This window comes from Bombina bombina, chromosome 6, assembly GCF_027579735.1.
Source record: "Bombina bombina isolate aBomBom1 chromosome 6, aBomBom1.pri, whole genome shotgun sequence".
In the NCBI taxonomy this organism is placed as follows: Eukaryota; Metazoa; Chordata; class Amphibia; order Anura; family Bombinatoridae; genus Bombina; species Bombina bombina.
The window spans coordinates 1061907255-1061924580 of NC_069504.1; the positions used below are offsets into that span (position 1 = coordinate 1061907255).

General features: G+C 39.4%; 1 protein-coding gene across 1 annotated transcript in view; it reads left to right on the plus strand.

Moving 5' to 3' along the window:
• The window catches only part of LRP6 (LDL receptor related protein 6), a 473927-nt gene that overhangs the window by 216743 nt on the left and 239858 nt on the right, over positions 1-17326 (plus strand). The window lies entirely within an intron of this gene.

Below are 17326 nucleotides of genomic sequence, written 5' to 3' on the forward strand. Positions count from 1 at the left end.
TTGCATACTTCGTGATGAAGATTGGTGCACATTTCTTTAGTAAAGTACCGTTACCTATTACCTATTCCTATATCTTTTTTTTTTTTTTTTATGCCGCACAATACGAAGGAGATATTTTCTGTTCCCTGATCAACACTCCATAGAGGACTTTAATAGATACAATGTTTAAATGTGTCCCAGTTACTCCCCTGTGTTCATATATCACAACAATCCAAAGTAATTACAGACTCCAGACTGCAAGGTGATTTAGACAGTTGTTTAAAGGGACAGTAAACTGCGTGAGACTTTAAAATCTCAAGATTTAGTCTTAAAGGGACACTAAACCCCAAAAATTTCTATCTAACATTCCGATTTTCTTCTTTGATCTAATTTGCTTTATTCTTTAGACATCCCTTGTTGAAGAAATAGCAATACATATGGGTAAGCCAATCACATGAGGTATCTTTATGCAGCCACAAATCAGCAGCTACTGAGCCTATTTAGATATGCTTTTAGCAAAGGATATCATGAGAATTGAGCAAATTAGATAATAGAAGTAAATTAAAAAAAAATTGCATGCTCTTCCTAAACCATGAAAGAAAAAAATGTGGGTTTAATGTCCTTTAAGCAAATTACCTTTAAAGTGAATGTTTGATGAGTACCCGGTTTTTAAAATTACTATTAAATACATGGGCACTTTCATTCATTAAACTTTACATTGCAGCGTTATTTTTAAATACATTTTCTTTCATGTAATTGGCAATAGTCGATGAGCTTGTGACGTATGGGATATGCAATCCTACCAGGAGGGGCAAAGTTTCCCAAACCTCAAAATGCCTATAAATACATACCTCGCCACACCCACAATTCAGTTTTACAAACGTTGCCTCCTATGGAGGTGGTGAAGTAAGTTTGTGCTCGATTTCTATGATTTCTTCTATGATAAACTCTTCTAAGCATTTTGAAGCCCAATTCCTCTCAGAGTACAGTGTTTGTCAGAGGGATGTGAAGGGAGTATCGCCTATTCATAAGGTTTTCCTTGCGGGAAATCTTTTCAAAGGTTCTCTATCGGTCGTAGGGATTCATCTCCTACCTCCCTTTTCAGATCGATGATATACTCTTATATACCGTTACCTCTGCTGATACTTTTTCAGTACTGGTTTGGCCATCTGCTATATGTGGATGGGTGTCTTTCGGTAAGTATGTTTTTTCTTATTTAAGACATTTACAGCTATGGTTTGGCGCTTTATGTATTAATATAAAGTTTTAAATATATATATTTTACTTATACATAGACCTGACTCATGGCAAACATATTTCTTTTTGCAGACTGTCAGTTTCAGTTTGGGAAGCATGTTCAGGAAGTTTTTTGTCTTACCTGGGGTATAGTTCTTTTTTTCAAATTGACAGTTTTTTCTTTTGCGGGCAAAATTAGGTTTGCAAGGGCGCAAAATGCTGTTATTGCGTCATTCTTGGCGCAATTTTTTTTTGGCGCAAAGGTACATCTTTGATGCAAGTTCGTCATTTCCGGCGTCCTAGTTGACGCCAGGTTTTCCTTGCACGAGGTTGCGTCTGTTATGACACAAGTTGCGTCATATCCGGATGTTGTTAGCGCCAAAACATTTTCAACTTTCTTTTGCGAGTATTGTCTATCAAGGGTATCGAATAGGATTCAGAATAAGACCTCCTGTGAGAAGAGTCTTTCTCTCACGTTCCAGCAAATCTGGTGGAGGCTCAGGCTTTTCTGAAGTGTTTCAGATCTAGAGCTTTCAGGCGTAATAATACCAGTTCCATTTTAGGAACAGGGTCTGGGGTTTTATTCAAATCTATTCATTGTCCCAAAGAAAGAAAATTAATTCAGGCCAGTTCTGGATCTGAAATTTTGAATAGTTATGTAAGAGTGCCAACTTTCAAGATGGTGACTATAAGGACTATTTTGCCTTTTGTTCAGCAAGGTCATATGTCCACGATACTTACATGATGCTTATCTTCACATTCCGATTCATCCACACCACTATCGGTTTCTGAGATTCTCTTTTCTAGACAAGCATTACCAATTTGTCGCTCTTCCATTTGGCCTAGCAACAGCTCCAAGGATCTTTTCGTAGGTGCCCTTCTATCTGTAATCAGAAGACAGGGTATTGCAGTGTTTCCTTATTTGGACGATATCTTGGTTCTAGCTCAGTCTTTACATTTAGGCGAATTTCGCACAAATCAACTTGTGTTGTTTCTTCAAAAACATGGTTGGAGGATCAATTTACCAAAGAGTTTCTTGATTCCTCAGACAAGAGTCACCTTTTTAGGTTTCTAGATAGATTGTGTCCATGACTCTGTCCTTAACAGACAAGAGACAAATGAAATTGGTTTAAGCTTGTTGAAACCTTCAATCTCAATCATTCCCTTCAGTGGCTATGTGCATGGAAGTTTCAGGTCTCATGACTGCAGCATCGGAAGCGATCCCCTTTGCTTGTTTTCACATGAGACCTCTACAGCTTTGTATGCTGAATCAATGATGCAGGGATTATACTCGGATATCACAGTTGATATACTTAAATCCCAACATTCAACTCTCTCTGACTTGGTGGTTAAATCATCATTGTTTAATTCAGGGGGCCTCTTTTGTTTGTCCTACCTGGACTGTGATCTCAACAGATGCAAGCCTTTCAGGTTGGGGAGCTGTCTGGGGATCTCTAACAGCACAAGGGGGTTGGAAACCTCACGAGGCGAGGTTACCAATCAATATTTTAGAACTCTGTGCTATTTTCAGGACTCTTCAGGGTTGGCCCCTGTTAAAGAGAGAATCATTCATTCGTTTTCAGACAGACAATATCACAACTGTGGCATATTTCAATCATCAGGGTGGGACACACAGTCCCCTAGCTATGAAAGAAGTATCTTGGATACTTTCTTGGGCAGAATCCAGCTCTTGTCTAATTTCTGCGGTGCATATCCCAGGTGTAGACAATTGGGAAGCGGATTATCTCAGCCGTCAGACCTTACATCCGGAGAAGTGGTCTCTCCATCCAGATTTATTTTGTCAGATTGTACAGATGTGGGGGCTTCCAGAAATAGATCTGATGGCTTTTCATCTAAACAAACTTCCCAGGTACCTGTCCAGGGATCCTCAGGCGGAGATGGTGGATGCTTTAGCAGTTCCTTGGTTTTACCAACCTGCTTATATCTTTCCACCTCTAGTTATTCTTCCAAAAGTGATTTCCAAGATCATTATGGAACTATTGTATGTGTTTCTGATGGCACCAGCGTGGTCTCACAGGTTTTGGTTTGCGGATCTTGTTCGGATGTCCAGTTGCCAGCCTTAGCTACTTCCTTGTGTCTCAAGGGCAGTTTTTCCATCAAGATCTCAAATCATTAAATTTGAAGGTATGGGAATTGAACGCTTAGTGCTTAGTCATAGAGGTTTCTCTGACTCAGTGATTAATATTATGCTACAGGCTCGTAAGTCTGTTTCAAGTAAGATTTATTATCTAGTTTGGAAGACCTATATTTCATGGTATTCTTTTCATAAATTTTCCTGGCATTCTTTTAGAATTCCTAGAATTTTAGTTTCTTAAGGATGGTTTGGATAAAGGTTTGTCTGCAAGTACTTTGAAGTGACAAATCTCTGCTCTTTCTGTTTCATAGAAAGATTGCTAGTTTCCTGATATTCACTGTTTTGTACAGGCTTTGGTTCTTATCAAGCCGGTTATTAAATCAATCTCTCCTCCTTGGAGTCTTAATTTGGTTTTGAAGACTTTGCAGGCTCCTCCTTTTAAGCCTATGCATGCTTTGGATATTAAACTACTTTCTTGGAAAGTGTTGTTTCTTTTGGCTATCTCTAGAAGAGTTTCCGAATTGTCTGCCCTCTTTTGAGTCTCTTTCTGATTTTTCATCAGGATAAGGCTGTTTTGGGGACTTAGTTTAAATTTCTTCCTAAGGTTGTGAATTCTAACAACATTAGTAGGGAAATTTTTGTTCCTCCTTGTGTCCTAATCCCAAGAATGCTCTTGAAAGATCTTTGCATTCTTTGGATGTTGTAAGAGCTTTGAAATATTATGCTGAAGCTACTAAAGATTTCAGGAAGACTTCTAGTCTATTTGTTGTCTTCTCTGGTTCTAGGAAAGGGCAGAAAGCTTCTGCAATTTCTTTGGCATCTTGGTTGAAGCTTTTGATTCATAAAGCTTTTTTGGAGGCGGGGCAGTCCTCACCTCAGAGGATCAGAGCTTATTCTACTAGATCAGTCTCCACTTCTTGAGCTTTTAAGAATAAAGCTTCAGTTGATCAAATTTGCTAAGCTGCAACTTGGTCTTCTTTGCATACATTTACTAAGTTTTACCATTTTGATGTATTTGCTTCTTCTGAAGCAGTCTTTGGTAGAAAAGTTCTTCAGGCAGCTGTTTGTTTGATTCTTCTGCTAATGTTTTAATTTTTTTTTCTTTCTATTTATGAGAAAAATGTATTTTTTGTGGATTTAATTTTTTCAGCGGAAAATTAGTATTTTTACATGAACTAAAACATAATTTATGTAAGAACTTACCTGATAAATTAATTTCTTTCATATTTGGCAAGAGTCTTTCATATTGGCAAGAGTCCATGAGACCCACCCTGTTTCTGGTGGTTATTTTTTTGTATAAAAGCACAATTGTATTTCTAGTTCCTCCTTTTTTGTATCCTTTTTTTACTCCTTATTTTATCACCCCACTACTTGGCTATTCTTTAAACTGATTTGTGGGTGTGGTGAGGGGTGTATTTATAGGCATTTTGAGGTTTGGGAAACTTTGCCCCTCCTGGTAGGATTGTGTATCCCATACGTCACTAGCTCATGGACTCTTGCCAGTATGAAAGAAATTAATTTCTCAGGTAAGTTCTTACATAAATTATGTGGACTGGCGATCCCCCGCCCGCTTCTCATGCTGTAGTTAGCACAGCAATGACGAAACCAGCTTCCTCCAATCACTCCTGGCCTCATGAGATGGACGCTCTGGGGTGCATGCCATGATTGGAGGAAGCCGGTTTAGTCATTGCTGACGTAAGTACAGAGGAGCTGCGGGCAGGGGATAGTCGGTCCGGCTTTGCTGTAGAAAAAGCTAAGTTTAAAAAACCACTGCAATGTAAAGTTTCATGAATGAAAGTGCCCCTGTTTTTAATAGTATTTATAAAAACCGGACACTCATTCATGAAACTTTACATTCTTTAGTTAAAAAAAAAAAAGTGTTTAAAAAGGCATTGTACACTTAGATTTTTATTTGCTTAAATGTTTTGTAGATAATCCATTTATATAGCCCATCTTGGAATAATTTTGTAACAATGTCTAGTTTTGCTTATTTATTAGAACTTTGTGCTGTGCTTCTTTTTTTTTAGAATTCTAACCAAGCCCCAAAGTATCAGCTGTAGACTGAAGTCTACAGACTCCTTCTCTTGTTTGTGTAATCTGTCTTTTCATATGCAGGCAAGGGGGTGGGGATTTGCTGTTTCTTTTTTCCCCAAGCCCCTTTTTTTAACCAGCAAAATACAACGGGAGAAAATGGGGGTGTACGGTGTCCATCTTGAGATTCTAAAGTCTCAAGCGGTTTACTGTCCCTTTTAAGCAAATTTCTAAATCCCCTTGCAGTCTGGAGTTTGACGACTTTGTTTTGGATTGTTGTTACACAAGCACACCGTAAATTTTTACACATAAAGAGCTAGATAAATTAAAAACAGGTAGTAGGTGCCTATATAAAATATTTACATTGTTGACCTTATCTATAGTTTTTTTGTTTGTTTTTTTCCTTGTAACCTCAGACACAAAATAGACACCTTTTGCTTGGCTCCTCTGTTCTGTGTTTTTTCTTTCCTTTTCTATAATTTATTTTTATGGAGACTTTTTTTTTTTTTTTTGCAAAGTAATTATACAATGAGGAGGGAGGACCTTAGCAGGCGGCATGAAGGAGGGAGGACCTTAGCAGGCTGCATGGTACATAAGCAGTAAATAGTGTCTGACAACACAAACCCTGTCTCACTATCTCAACCCCTGAGAGATATCAGCAAGTACCTTTCCCCCATACTGAAATTTAGAACTATATTAGCAGCAGGGAGATAAAACTCACCCAAATATACCGTTGAACAGTTATTAGATGGGAAAAAAGATTAAGATTATCTAGCTATATGGTCATACCGCTAGCAGTACAACAAAAAGTCCAGAAAACAGGGAAGATCTGACTGATAAGTTAAAATAAACAGATTGCCCCTTTAAGCTGCATCACAATAACATTGATTACAGGTACTGTTTTCCTAGTATACAAGGACATATTAGGAACCATTGTTAGATAACCGTAGGTGTTAATAGTTTAGATATAGTGTTTCATGGGCAATATACATATTGCAGCATGATGTACCTATATAAAATATCTCCCCAACATAAAAGCTACCTTAAAAACATAAGGAGGCAAATTAACATACTTTAAAGGGATAGTCTAGTCAGAAATAAACTTTCTTTCATGTAATTAGCAAGAGTCCATGAGCTAGTGACGTATGGGATATACATTCCTACCAGGAGGGGCAAAGTTTCCCAAACCTCAAAATGCCTATAAATACACCCCTCACCACACCCACCAATCAGTTTTACAAACTTTGCCTCCCATGGAGGTGGTGAAGTAAGTTTGTGCTAGATTCTACGTTGATATGCGCTTCGCAGCAGGCTGGAGCCCGGTTTTCCTCTCAGTGTGCAGTGAATGTCAGAGGGATGTGAAGAGAGTATTGCCTATTTGAATTCAATGATCTCCTTCTACGGGGTCTATTTCATAGGTTCTCTGTTATCGGTCGTAGAGATTCATCTCTTACCTCCCTTTTCAGATCGACGATATACTCTTATATATACCATTACCTCTACTGATTCTCGTTTCAGTACTGGTTTGGCTTTCTACTACATGTAGATGAGTGTCCTGGGGTAAGTAAGTCTTATTTTCTGTGACACTCTAAGCTATGGTTGGGCACTTTTATATAAAGTTCTAAATATGTGTTTAAACGTTTATTTGCCTTGATTCAGGATGTTAAACGTTCCTTATTTCAGACAGTTAGTTTCATATTTGGGATAATGCATATGAATTAATCAATTTTTTTCTTACCTTAAAATTTGATTTTTTTCCTGTGGGCTGTTAGGCTCGCGGGGGCTGAAAATGCTTCATTTTATTGCGTCATTCTTGGCGCAAAAATTTTCTTGTCATTTCCGGCGTCATACGTGTCGCCGGAAGTTGCGTCATTTTTTTGTTCTTTGTTGAAAAGGTGTTTATTATTTTGGATATTAAGGTAACTAGTTCTTTAAGACTAGCTGACACTATTTCTGCCTATTTATTCTGTGTTTTCAGAGGTTTTCTTTCCAATTCCCCATACTAGGGAATGGAATAGGCTGAGAATTTTCTTTTATTCCTTCTTCAAAGGTTTTAAACTATATTCTTTGCCAGCAGTTAAATTCAATTTGGAGGGTTCTCCAATTTATTGGGGCTATCTCTACTTCTACTAATTATGCTATTGTTTCTATAGCAAAATAGTATTTATTTTCCTTTAGATAGTTGTATCTTATTTATGGAAAATTATTTAGTTTCAGGTACTTTTCTTGGTCCTGTGATTTATTTGGATATTGCAATTGCTTCATTTTTTCTGTTTACTTTAAGATCAAGTATCAGATTATGATTTATTTTAGCATTGTTAAAGGGACAACATTTACTAGACTAGGTGCTGTTGCATTTGATTTGTTGATTATTCAAGTCCACTGTATTGACTGGTCCTTTTAACTGGACTATTATGCTAATAATTTCATTTGTGTCTTCATTTTATTGAATATTTTCGCAAATGAGGATTAATCTATGTCTTTAGCTATTTTAGCTAGAAGAATTTTGTGATTTTTATAAAATCCATATTTCTTTTGTTCTAAGATAATCAATTATTTGTTTTATAATTGGATTCAATTCTTAACTGTTACTGTGGGCTTCAAGATTGAGTTCTAAGACTAAAACTTTAAGCTTATACTAGTTTGGTTGTTCTTATTAAGGAACGAATTCCTGAGTTCTTTCCCAAGTAACATGTTTATAATTGGAGTTCGAAATCAGCTCCCTAATATTGCGATGTACGTGCCGTATTCCAGCTTGGCTGGTAAGAGGCAGGTTAAGACTTCTTTGAAATTTATTTGGTTCTATTTTGTCCAAATTTCTTTGATTTTATTCCAGTAAGGCTAACACTTTCTTTAAGTGTGTTTCTGTCCTATATATTTTGGGTACTGTTGAAGCATGGCTGGGCACCCATGGGGTTCAAGCGCTGCTCAGACCTGGAATCTTGTGGGGTATTTCTTACAGTTCCTTTTTTAGGAACCGGGTTTTGGAGTTTTATTCAAACTATTTTGCCTTTTTATGGTCATTGATAGCATTATTTTTTTTTCATTAGATACAATAAATGCATATTTTTCATTTTTCTGTTTTCATTCAGATTATTTTCTGAGGATGCGGAATCTCATATGATTCACTTGCTCTTCAGGACATAGTTAGAGGATCTTTTTTTTAAAAGCTCTTGATTCCTCACACAAGGGTTACCTTTTTTAGGTTTCCAGATAGTTTGTGTCACTGTCTTTGTCTCTATCAGACAAGGGATAATTTTATTGGGTTCCGTCTGTCGGTACCTTTAGTCTCCTTCAGTTACTATATATGCATAGAAGTTTTAGGTCTTATGGCCACAGCATTGGATTCAATTCCCTTTGCTCATTTTCAATAGAAAGAATCTTTCCAGTCTTTTATGAGTGTTGTTTCTTCAAGAGCATGGTTGGAGGATCAATTTACCGAAAAGTTCATTGATTCCTCAGACAAGGGTAACCTTTTTAGGTTTCCAGATGGATTCAGTGTCCATGACTCTGTCTCTGACGGACAAGAGACGTCTGAAATTGGTTTCAGCTTGTCGAAACCTTCAGTCTCAATCTTTCCCTTCGGTAGCCTTATGCATGGAAATTCTAGGTCTTATGACTGCTGCATTGGACGCGATCCCCTTTGCTCGTTTTCACATGCGACCTCTTCAGCTCTGTATGCTGAACCAGTGGTGCAGGGATTATACTAAGATATCTCAATTAATATCTTTAAAACCGATTGTTCGACACTCTCTGACATAGTGGACAGACCACCATCGTTTAGTTCAGGGGGCTTCTTTTGTTCTTCCAATCTAGACTGTGATCTTAACAGATTCAAGTCTGACAGGTTGGGGAGCTGTATGGGGGTTTCTGACAGCACAAGGGGTTTTGGAATCTCAGGAGGCGAGATTACCAATCAACATTTTGGAACTCCGTGCAATTTTCAGAGCTCTTCAGTCGTGGCCTCTTCTAAAGAGAGAGTCGTTCATTTGTTTCCAGACGGACAATGTCACAACCGTGGCATATGTCAATCATCAAGGAGGAACTCAGTCCTCTGACTATGAAAGAAGTCTCTCGAATACTTGTATGGGCGGAATCCAGCTCCTGTCTAATTTCTGCGGTTCATATCCCAGGTATAGACAATTGGGAAGCGGATTATCTCAGTCGCCAAACGCTACATCCGGGCGAATGGTCTCTTCAATGAGTGGAGAGAATGGTCTCTTCACCCAGAGGTATTTCTTCAGATTGTTCAAATATGGGGACTTCCAGAAATAGATCTGATGGCTTCTCATCTAAACAAGAAGCTTCCCAGGTATCTGTCCAGATCCAGGGATCCTCAGGCGGAAGCAGTGGATGCATTGTCACTTCCTTGGAAGTATCATCCTGCTTATATCTTTCCGCCTCTAGTTCTTCTTCCAAGAGTGATTTCCAAGATTCTAAAGGAGCGTTTGTTTATTCTGCTGGTGGCTCCAGCATGGCCTCACAGGTTTTGGTATGCGGATCTTGCCTGGATGGCTACTTGCCAACCGTGGACTCTTCCGTTAAAACCAGACCTTCTATCGTAAGGTCCTTTTTTCCATCAGGATCTCAAATCCTTAAATTTGAAGGTATGGAGATTGAACACTTGATTCTCAGTCAGAGGTTTCTCTGACTCCGTAATTTATACTATGTTACAGGCGCGTAAATCTGTATCTAGGATGATATATTATCGAGTCTGGAAGACGTCCATTTCTAAGTGTTTTTCTCATCATTTTTCTTGGCATTCTTTTAGAATTCCTAGAATTTTACAGTTTCTTCAGGATGGTTTGGATAAAGGTTTGTCTGCAAGTTCCTTGAAAGGACAAATCTCTGCTCTTTCTGTTCTTTTTCACAGAAAGATTGCTAGTCTTCCTGATATTTGTTTTGTACAAGCTTTGGTTCGTATAAAACCTGTTATTAAGTCAATTTCTCCTCCTTGGAATTTGAATTTGGTTCTAGGGGCTCTTCAAGCTTTTCCGTTTGAACCTATGCATTCGCTGGATATTAAATTACTTTCTTGGAAAGTTTTGTTTCTTTTGGCCATCTCTTCTGCTAGAAGAGTTTCTGAATTATCTGCTCTTTCTTGTGAGTCTCCTTTTCTGATTTTTCATCAGGATAAGGCGGTTTTGCGAACTTCATTTAAATTTTTACCTAAGGTTGTGAATTCTAACAACATTAGTAGAGAAATTGTAGTTCCTTCATTGTGTCCTAATCCTAAGTTCTCTAAGGAAAGATCGTTGCATTCTTTGGATGTAGTTAGAGCTTTGAAATATTATGTTGAAGCTACCAAGATTTCCGGAAGACTTCTAGTCTATTTGTTATCTTTTCTGGTTCAAGGAAAGGTCAGAAGGCTTCTGCCATTTCTTTGGCATCGTGGTTAAAGTCTTTGATTCATCATGTTTATGTTGAGTCAGGTAGAACTCCGCCTCAAAGGATTACAGCTCATTCAACTAGGTCAGTCTCTACTTCCTGGGCATTCAGGAATGAAGCTTCGGTTGATCAGATTTGCAAAGCAGCAACTTGGTCTTCTTTGCATACTTTTACTAAATTCTACCATTTTGATGGGTTTTCTTCCTCAGAAGCAGTCTTTGGTAGAAAAGTACTTCAGGCAGCTGTTTCAGTTTGATTCTTCTGCTTATATTTTCAGTTTTTTTCATTATAAGATTTAAACTTTGTTTTGGGTGTGGATTATTTTTCAGCGGAATTGGCTGTCTTTATTTTATCCCTCCCTCTCTAGTGACTCTTGCGTGGAAGATCCACATCTTGGGTATTCATTATCCCATACGTCACTAGCTCATGGACTCTTGCTAATTACATGAAAGAAAACATAATTTATGTAAGAACTTACCTGATAAATTCATTTCTTTCATATTAGCAAGAGTCCATGAGGCCCACCCTTTTTTGTGGTGGTTATGATTTTTTTGTATAAAGCACAATTATTCCAATTCCTTGTTTTTTATGCTTTCGCACTTTTTTCTTATCACCCCACTTCGTGGCTATTCTTTAAACTGATTTGTGGGTGTGGTGAGGGGTGTATTTATAGGCATTTTGAAGTTTGGGAAACTTTGCCCCTCCTGGTAGGAATGTATATCCCATACGTCACTAGCTCATGGACTCTTGCTAATATGAAAGAAATGAATTTATCAAGGAAGTTCTTACATAAATTATGTTTTTATGATTCAGATAGAGAATGCAATTTTGAGGAACTTTCTAATTTACTCATCCTATCAGCAAGTGCTACCCAGGTGCTGAACCAGAAATGCGCCGGCTTCTAAGTTTACATTCCAGCTTTTTTTAATAAAGATACCAAGAGAACGAAGAAAAAGTGATATGAGTAAATTAGAAAGTTGGTTAAAATTGCATGCTCTATCTGAATTATGAAAGTTTAATTTTGACTGTACTACCCCTTTAAACATGGGAGTCTGCATTTGTAAATAAAGGGGCAGTCAACACCAAAAATTTTTGTTTTAAAAAGATAGATATTTTGACCCTTTTTGTTATGGGAGTTTTTAATCAAATCTTAGGTCGTTCTGCCACCATAAATGCCAGGATTTAGTTCTTAAAGGGACACTGAACCCAAATTTTTTATTTTGTGATTCAGATAGAGCATGCAATTTTAAGGAACTTTCTAATTTACTCCTATTATCAATTTTTCTTCGTTCTCTTGCTATCTTTATTTGAAAAAGAAGGCACCTAAGCTTTTTTTTCTTGGTTCTGGACAGCACTTTTTTTATTGGTGGATGAATTTATCCACCAATCAGCAAGGGCAACACAGGTTGTTCACAAAAAATGAGCCATCATCTAAACTTACATTCTTGCATTTCAAATAAAGATACCAAGATAATAAAGAAAATTTCATAATAAGAGTTAATTAGAAAGTTGCTTAAAATGTCATGCTCTATCTGAATCACGAAAGAAAAAAATTTGGGTTCAGTGTCCCTTTAAAGCATGAGTAAAGTTATGCAAATCACGGGAATTAGTAACGGACAGCTTCTTATTTAAAGGGACCGTGTACTCTGAGATTTTCTCCTGATGTAGTCCTAATAAACCATTTCCATCTTAATGGGAGGAGAGTCCACTGCTTCATTCATTACTTGTGGGAATTAAGAACCTGGCCACCAGGAGGAGGCAAAGACTCCCCAGCCAAATGCTTAAATACCTCCCCCCACTCCCCTCATCCCCCAGTCATTCTTTGGCAGAGAAGTGTTGGAAGATTCGGAGTAGTATCTTATAGAGGCTAATAGTCTTCACAATGGGACTGGAGTTTTAAGTAGTCCTGTCAGCCTCTCGGTGAGAGCATTGGTGAAAGTCCAGAGATGCAGGGAGAGTCTTTCTAGGAAACCATCCCTACTCAGATTAACAGCTCTGTAAACCATCAGCGTTGACTAGTTTTGCTGCCTGCTTTCTGCTGTCAAGTCCATGTCAGGAGCGATGCTACTAACCTGTCTCACTTGAAAGGCTGTGTTCCTGTTCCACGGCATAGATTCTGGTAAGATTGTTTAATTTTTTATACATGCATGATAACGCTAGAAGACAGGGTCACAGTTTGACTCCTTTTATCTGTATAGCATCAAGGGTTAATATCTCCTGAGGGGGATTATTGAACAGGGAGGAATAATCTTATATGTTTGATTTTATGCTGCTTTCTCTTAAGTGTAGTCAGTCCACGGGTCATCCATTACTTATGGAATATATCTCTTCCTAACAGGAAGCTGCAAGAGGATCACCCAAGCAGAGCTGCTATATAGCTCCTCCCCTCACATGTCATATTCAGTCATTCTCTTGCAGCCTAACTAAAGATAGGTCGCTGTGAGAGGTCTGTGGTGTTTTTTAACTTAGTTTATTTCTTCAATCAAAAGTTTGTTATTTTAAATGGCACCGGTGTGTGCTGTTTGTTCTCAGGCAGCATTAGAAGAAGAATCTGCCTGCGTTTTCTATGATCTTAGCAGACGTAACTAAGATCCACTGGCTGTTCTCATCTGAGGAGTGAGGTAACTTCAGAAAAGGGGAATAGCATGCAGGGCCCCCCTGCAAATGAGGTATGTGCAGTAAATTATTTTTCTGAGGAATGGAATTGACTGAGAAAATACTGCTGATACCAATGTAACGTAAGTTCAGCCTTAAATGCAGTGATAGCGACTGGTATTAGGCTGATGAGTGTGTGTACACTGAATGTATTTTTCTAAGGAATGGAATTGACTCTGAAAATACTGTTAATACTGAAATAATGTATGAGCCTTAACTGCAGTAAAAGCTACTGGTAGCAGGCTTATTAATAACACTTCATAACTTTTAAAATGTATGTTCAAAACGTTTAATGGCATGTTAATCGTTTTTTGTGAGGTACTTGGTGATAAAACTTATTGGGGCATGATTTTTACCACATGGCCATCTTTGTTTTCTGCATAGAAACAGTTATCTGAGCTTCCCCACTGTTGTAATATGAGTGGGAGTGGCCTATTTTAGCGCTTTTTTTGCGCAGTAAAAATTCAGTCACAATCTGTCTACTTCATCCTCCATGATCCAGATCGTCTCTAGAGAGCTCAGGGGTCTTCAAAATTCATTTTGAGGGAGGTAATCAGTCACAGCAGACCTGTGACAGTGTGTTTTGACTGTGTTAAAAACGTTAATTATTAAATTGTTATCCGTTTTTGGGTATTAAGGGGTTAATCATCCATTTGCTGGTGTGTGCAATTTCTTTGCTAACTTAATACATTTACTGTGAAAAATTGGTTGCTATAACTATTTTGGTTCATTGTTATTTCAACTGTGACAGCTTTTTGTGCTTCTTAAAGGCACAGTAGCGTTTTTTATATTGCTTGTAAATTTATTTAGAAAAGTATTTCCAAGCTTGCTAGTCTCATTGCTAGTCTGTTTAAACATGTCTGACTCAGATGAATCTTTGTTCACTATGTTTAAAGGCCAATGTGGAGCCCAATAGAAATTTGTGTACTAATTGCATTGATGTTACTTTAAATAAAAGTCAATCTTTACATGTAAAGAAATTATCACCAGACAACGAGGGGGAAGTTATGCCGACTAACTCTCCTCACGTGTCAGTACCTTCGCCTCCCGCTCAGGAGGTGCGTGATTTTGTGGCGCCAAGTACATCAGGGAGGCCCTTACAAATCACTTTGCAAGACATGGCTACTGTTATGACAGAAGTATTATCTAAATTGCCAGAATTAAGAGGCAAGCGCGATAGCTCTGGGTTAAGGACAGAGCGCGCGGATGAGGTGAGAGCCATGTCAGATACTGCGTCACAGTTTGCAGAACATGAAGACGGAGAGCTTCATTCTGTGGGTGACGGATCTGATCCAGGGAGACTGGATTCAGAGAGTTCTAATTTTAAATTTAAGCTTGAGAACCTCCGCATATTGCTAGGGGAGGTATTAGCGGCTCTGAATGATTGTAACACGGTTGCAATTCCAGAAAACTTATGTAGGTTGGATAGATACTATGCGGTACCGGTGTGTACTGATGTGTTTCCTATACCTAAAAGGCTTACAGAGATTATTAGCAAGGAGTGGGATAGACCTGGTGTGCCTTTTTCCCCTCCTCCCATATTTAGGAAAATGTTTCCTATAGACGCCACCACACGAGACTTATGGCAGACAGTCCCTAAGGTGGAGGGAGCAGTTTCTACTTTAGCTAAGCGTACCACTATCCCGGTGGAGGATAGTTGTGCCTTTTCAGATCCAATGGATAAGAAATTAGAGGGTTACCTTAAGAAAATGTTTGTTCAACAAGGTTTTATCTTACAGCCCCTTGCATGCATTGCGTCTGTCACTGCTGCGGCGGCATTCTGGTTTGAGTCTCTGGAAGAGGCCATTCGCACAGCTCCATTGGATGAAATTATGAACAAGCTTAAAGCACTTAAGCTAGCTAACGCATTTGTCTCTGATGCCGTCGTACATTTAACCAAACTTACGGCTAAGAACTCCGGATTCGCCATCCAAGCGCGCAGAGCGCTATGGCTTAAATCCTGGTCAGCTGATGTGACTTCTAAATCTAAATTGCTTAATATTCCTTTCAAAGGGCAGACCTTATTCGGGCCCGGCTTGAAAGAAATTATAGCTGACATTACGGGAGGTAAGGACCATGCTCTACCTCAGGACAGGGCCAAATCAAAGGCCAAACAGTCTAATTTTCGTGCCTTTCGTAACTTCAAGGCAGGAGCAGCATCAACTTCCTCCGCTCCAAAACAGGAAGGAGCTGTTGCTCGTTACAGACAGGGCTGGAAAGTTAACCAGTCCTGGAACAAGGGCAAGCAGGCCAAGAAACCTGCTGCTGCCCCTAAGACAGCATGAAGAGAGGGCCCCCTATCCGGAAACGGATCTAGTGGGGGGCAGACTTTCTCTCTTCGCCCAGGCTTGGGCAAGAGATGTCCAGGATCCCTGGGCGTTGGAGATCATATCTCAGGGATATCTTCTGGACTTCAAAACTTCTCCTCCACAAGGGAGATTTCATCTTTCAAGGTTATCAGCAAACCAAATAAAGAAAGAGGCGTTTCTACGCTGTGTACAAGACCTCTTACTAATGGGGGTGATCCACCCAGTTCCGCGGACGGAACACGGGCAAGGATTCTATTCAAATCTATTTGTGGTTCCCAAGAAAGAGGGAACCTTCAGACCAATCTTGGACTTAAAAATCCTAAACAAATTCCTAAGAGTTCCATCATTCAAAATGGAAACTATTCGAACCATCCTTCCCATAATCCAAGAGGGTCAGTACATGACCACAGTGGACTTAAAGGATGCCTACCTTCACATACCGATTCACAAGGATCATTATCGGTACCTAAGATTTGCTTTCCTAGACAGGCATTACCAGTTTGTAGCTCTTCCCTTCGGATTAGCTACGGCTCCAAGAATCTTTACAAAAGTTCTGGGCTCACTTCTGGCGGTACTAAGACCGCGAGGCATAGCGGTGACTCTGTACCTAGACGACATTCTGATACAAGCGTCAAGTTTTCAAACTGCCAAGTCTCATACAGAGATAGTTCTGGCATTTCTGAGGTCGCATGGGTGGAAGGTGAACGTGGAAAAGAGTTCTCTATTACCACTTACAAGAGTTCCCTTTCTAGGGACTCTTATAGATTCTGTAGAGATGAAAATTTACCTGACGGAGGCCAGGTTATCAAAACTTCTAAATGCTTGCCGTGTCCTTCATTCCATTCCACACCCGTCAGTAGCTCAGTGCATGGAAGTAATCGGCTTAATGGTAGCGGCAATGGACATAGTACCATTTGCGCGCCTGCATCTCAGACCGCTGCAATTGTGCATGCTAAGTCAGTGGAATGGGGATTACTCAGATTTGTCCCCCCTGCTAAATCTGGATCAAGAGACCAGAGATTCTCTTCTATGGTGGCTTTCTCGGCCACATCTGTCCAAGGGGATGACCTTTCGCAGGCCAGATTGGACGATTGTAACAACAGACGCCAGCCTTCTAGGCTGGGGCGCAGTCTGGAACTCCCTGAAGGCTCAGGGACTATGGACTCAGGAGGAGAAACTCCTCCCAATAAATATTCTGGAATTAAGAGCAATATTCAATGCTCTCCTAGCTTGGCCTCAGTTAGCAACTCTGAGGTTCATCAGATTTCAGTCGGACAACATCATGACTGTGGCTTACATCAACCATCAAGGGGGAACCAGAAGTTCCCTAGCGATGTTTGAAGTCTCAAAGATAATTCGCTGGGCAGAGTCTCACTCTTGCCACCTGTCAGCGATTTACATCCCAGGCGTGGAGAAGTGGGAGGCGGATTTTCTAAGTCGCCAAACTTTTCATCCGGGGGAGTGGGAACTTCATCCGGAGGTCTTTGCTCAACTGATTCATCGTTGGGGCAAACCAGATCTGGATCTCATGGCGTCTCGCCAGAATGCCAAGCTTCCTTGTTACGGATCCAGGTCCAGGGACCCGGGAGCGGTGCTGATAGATGCTCTGACAGCCCCTTGGGTCTTCAACATG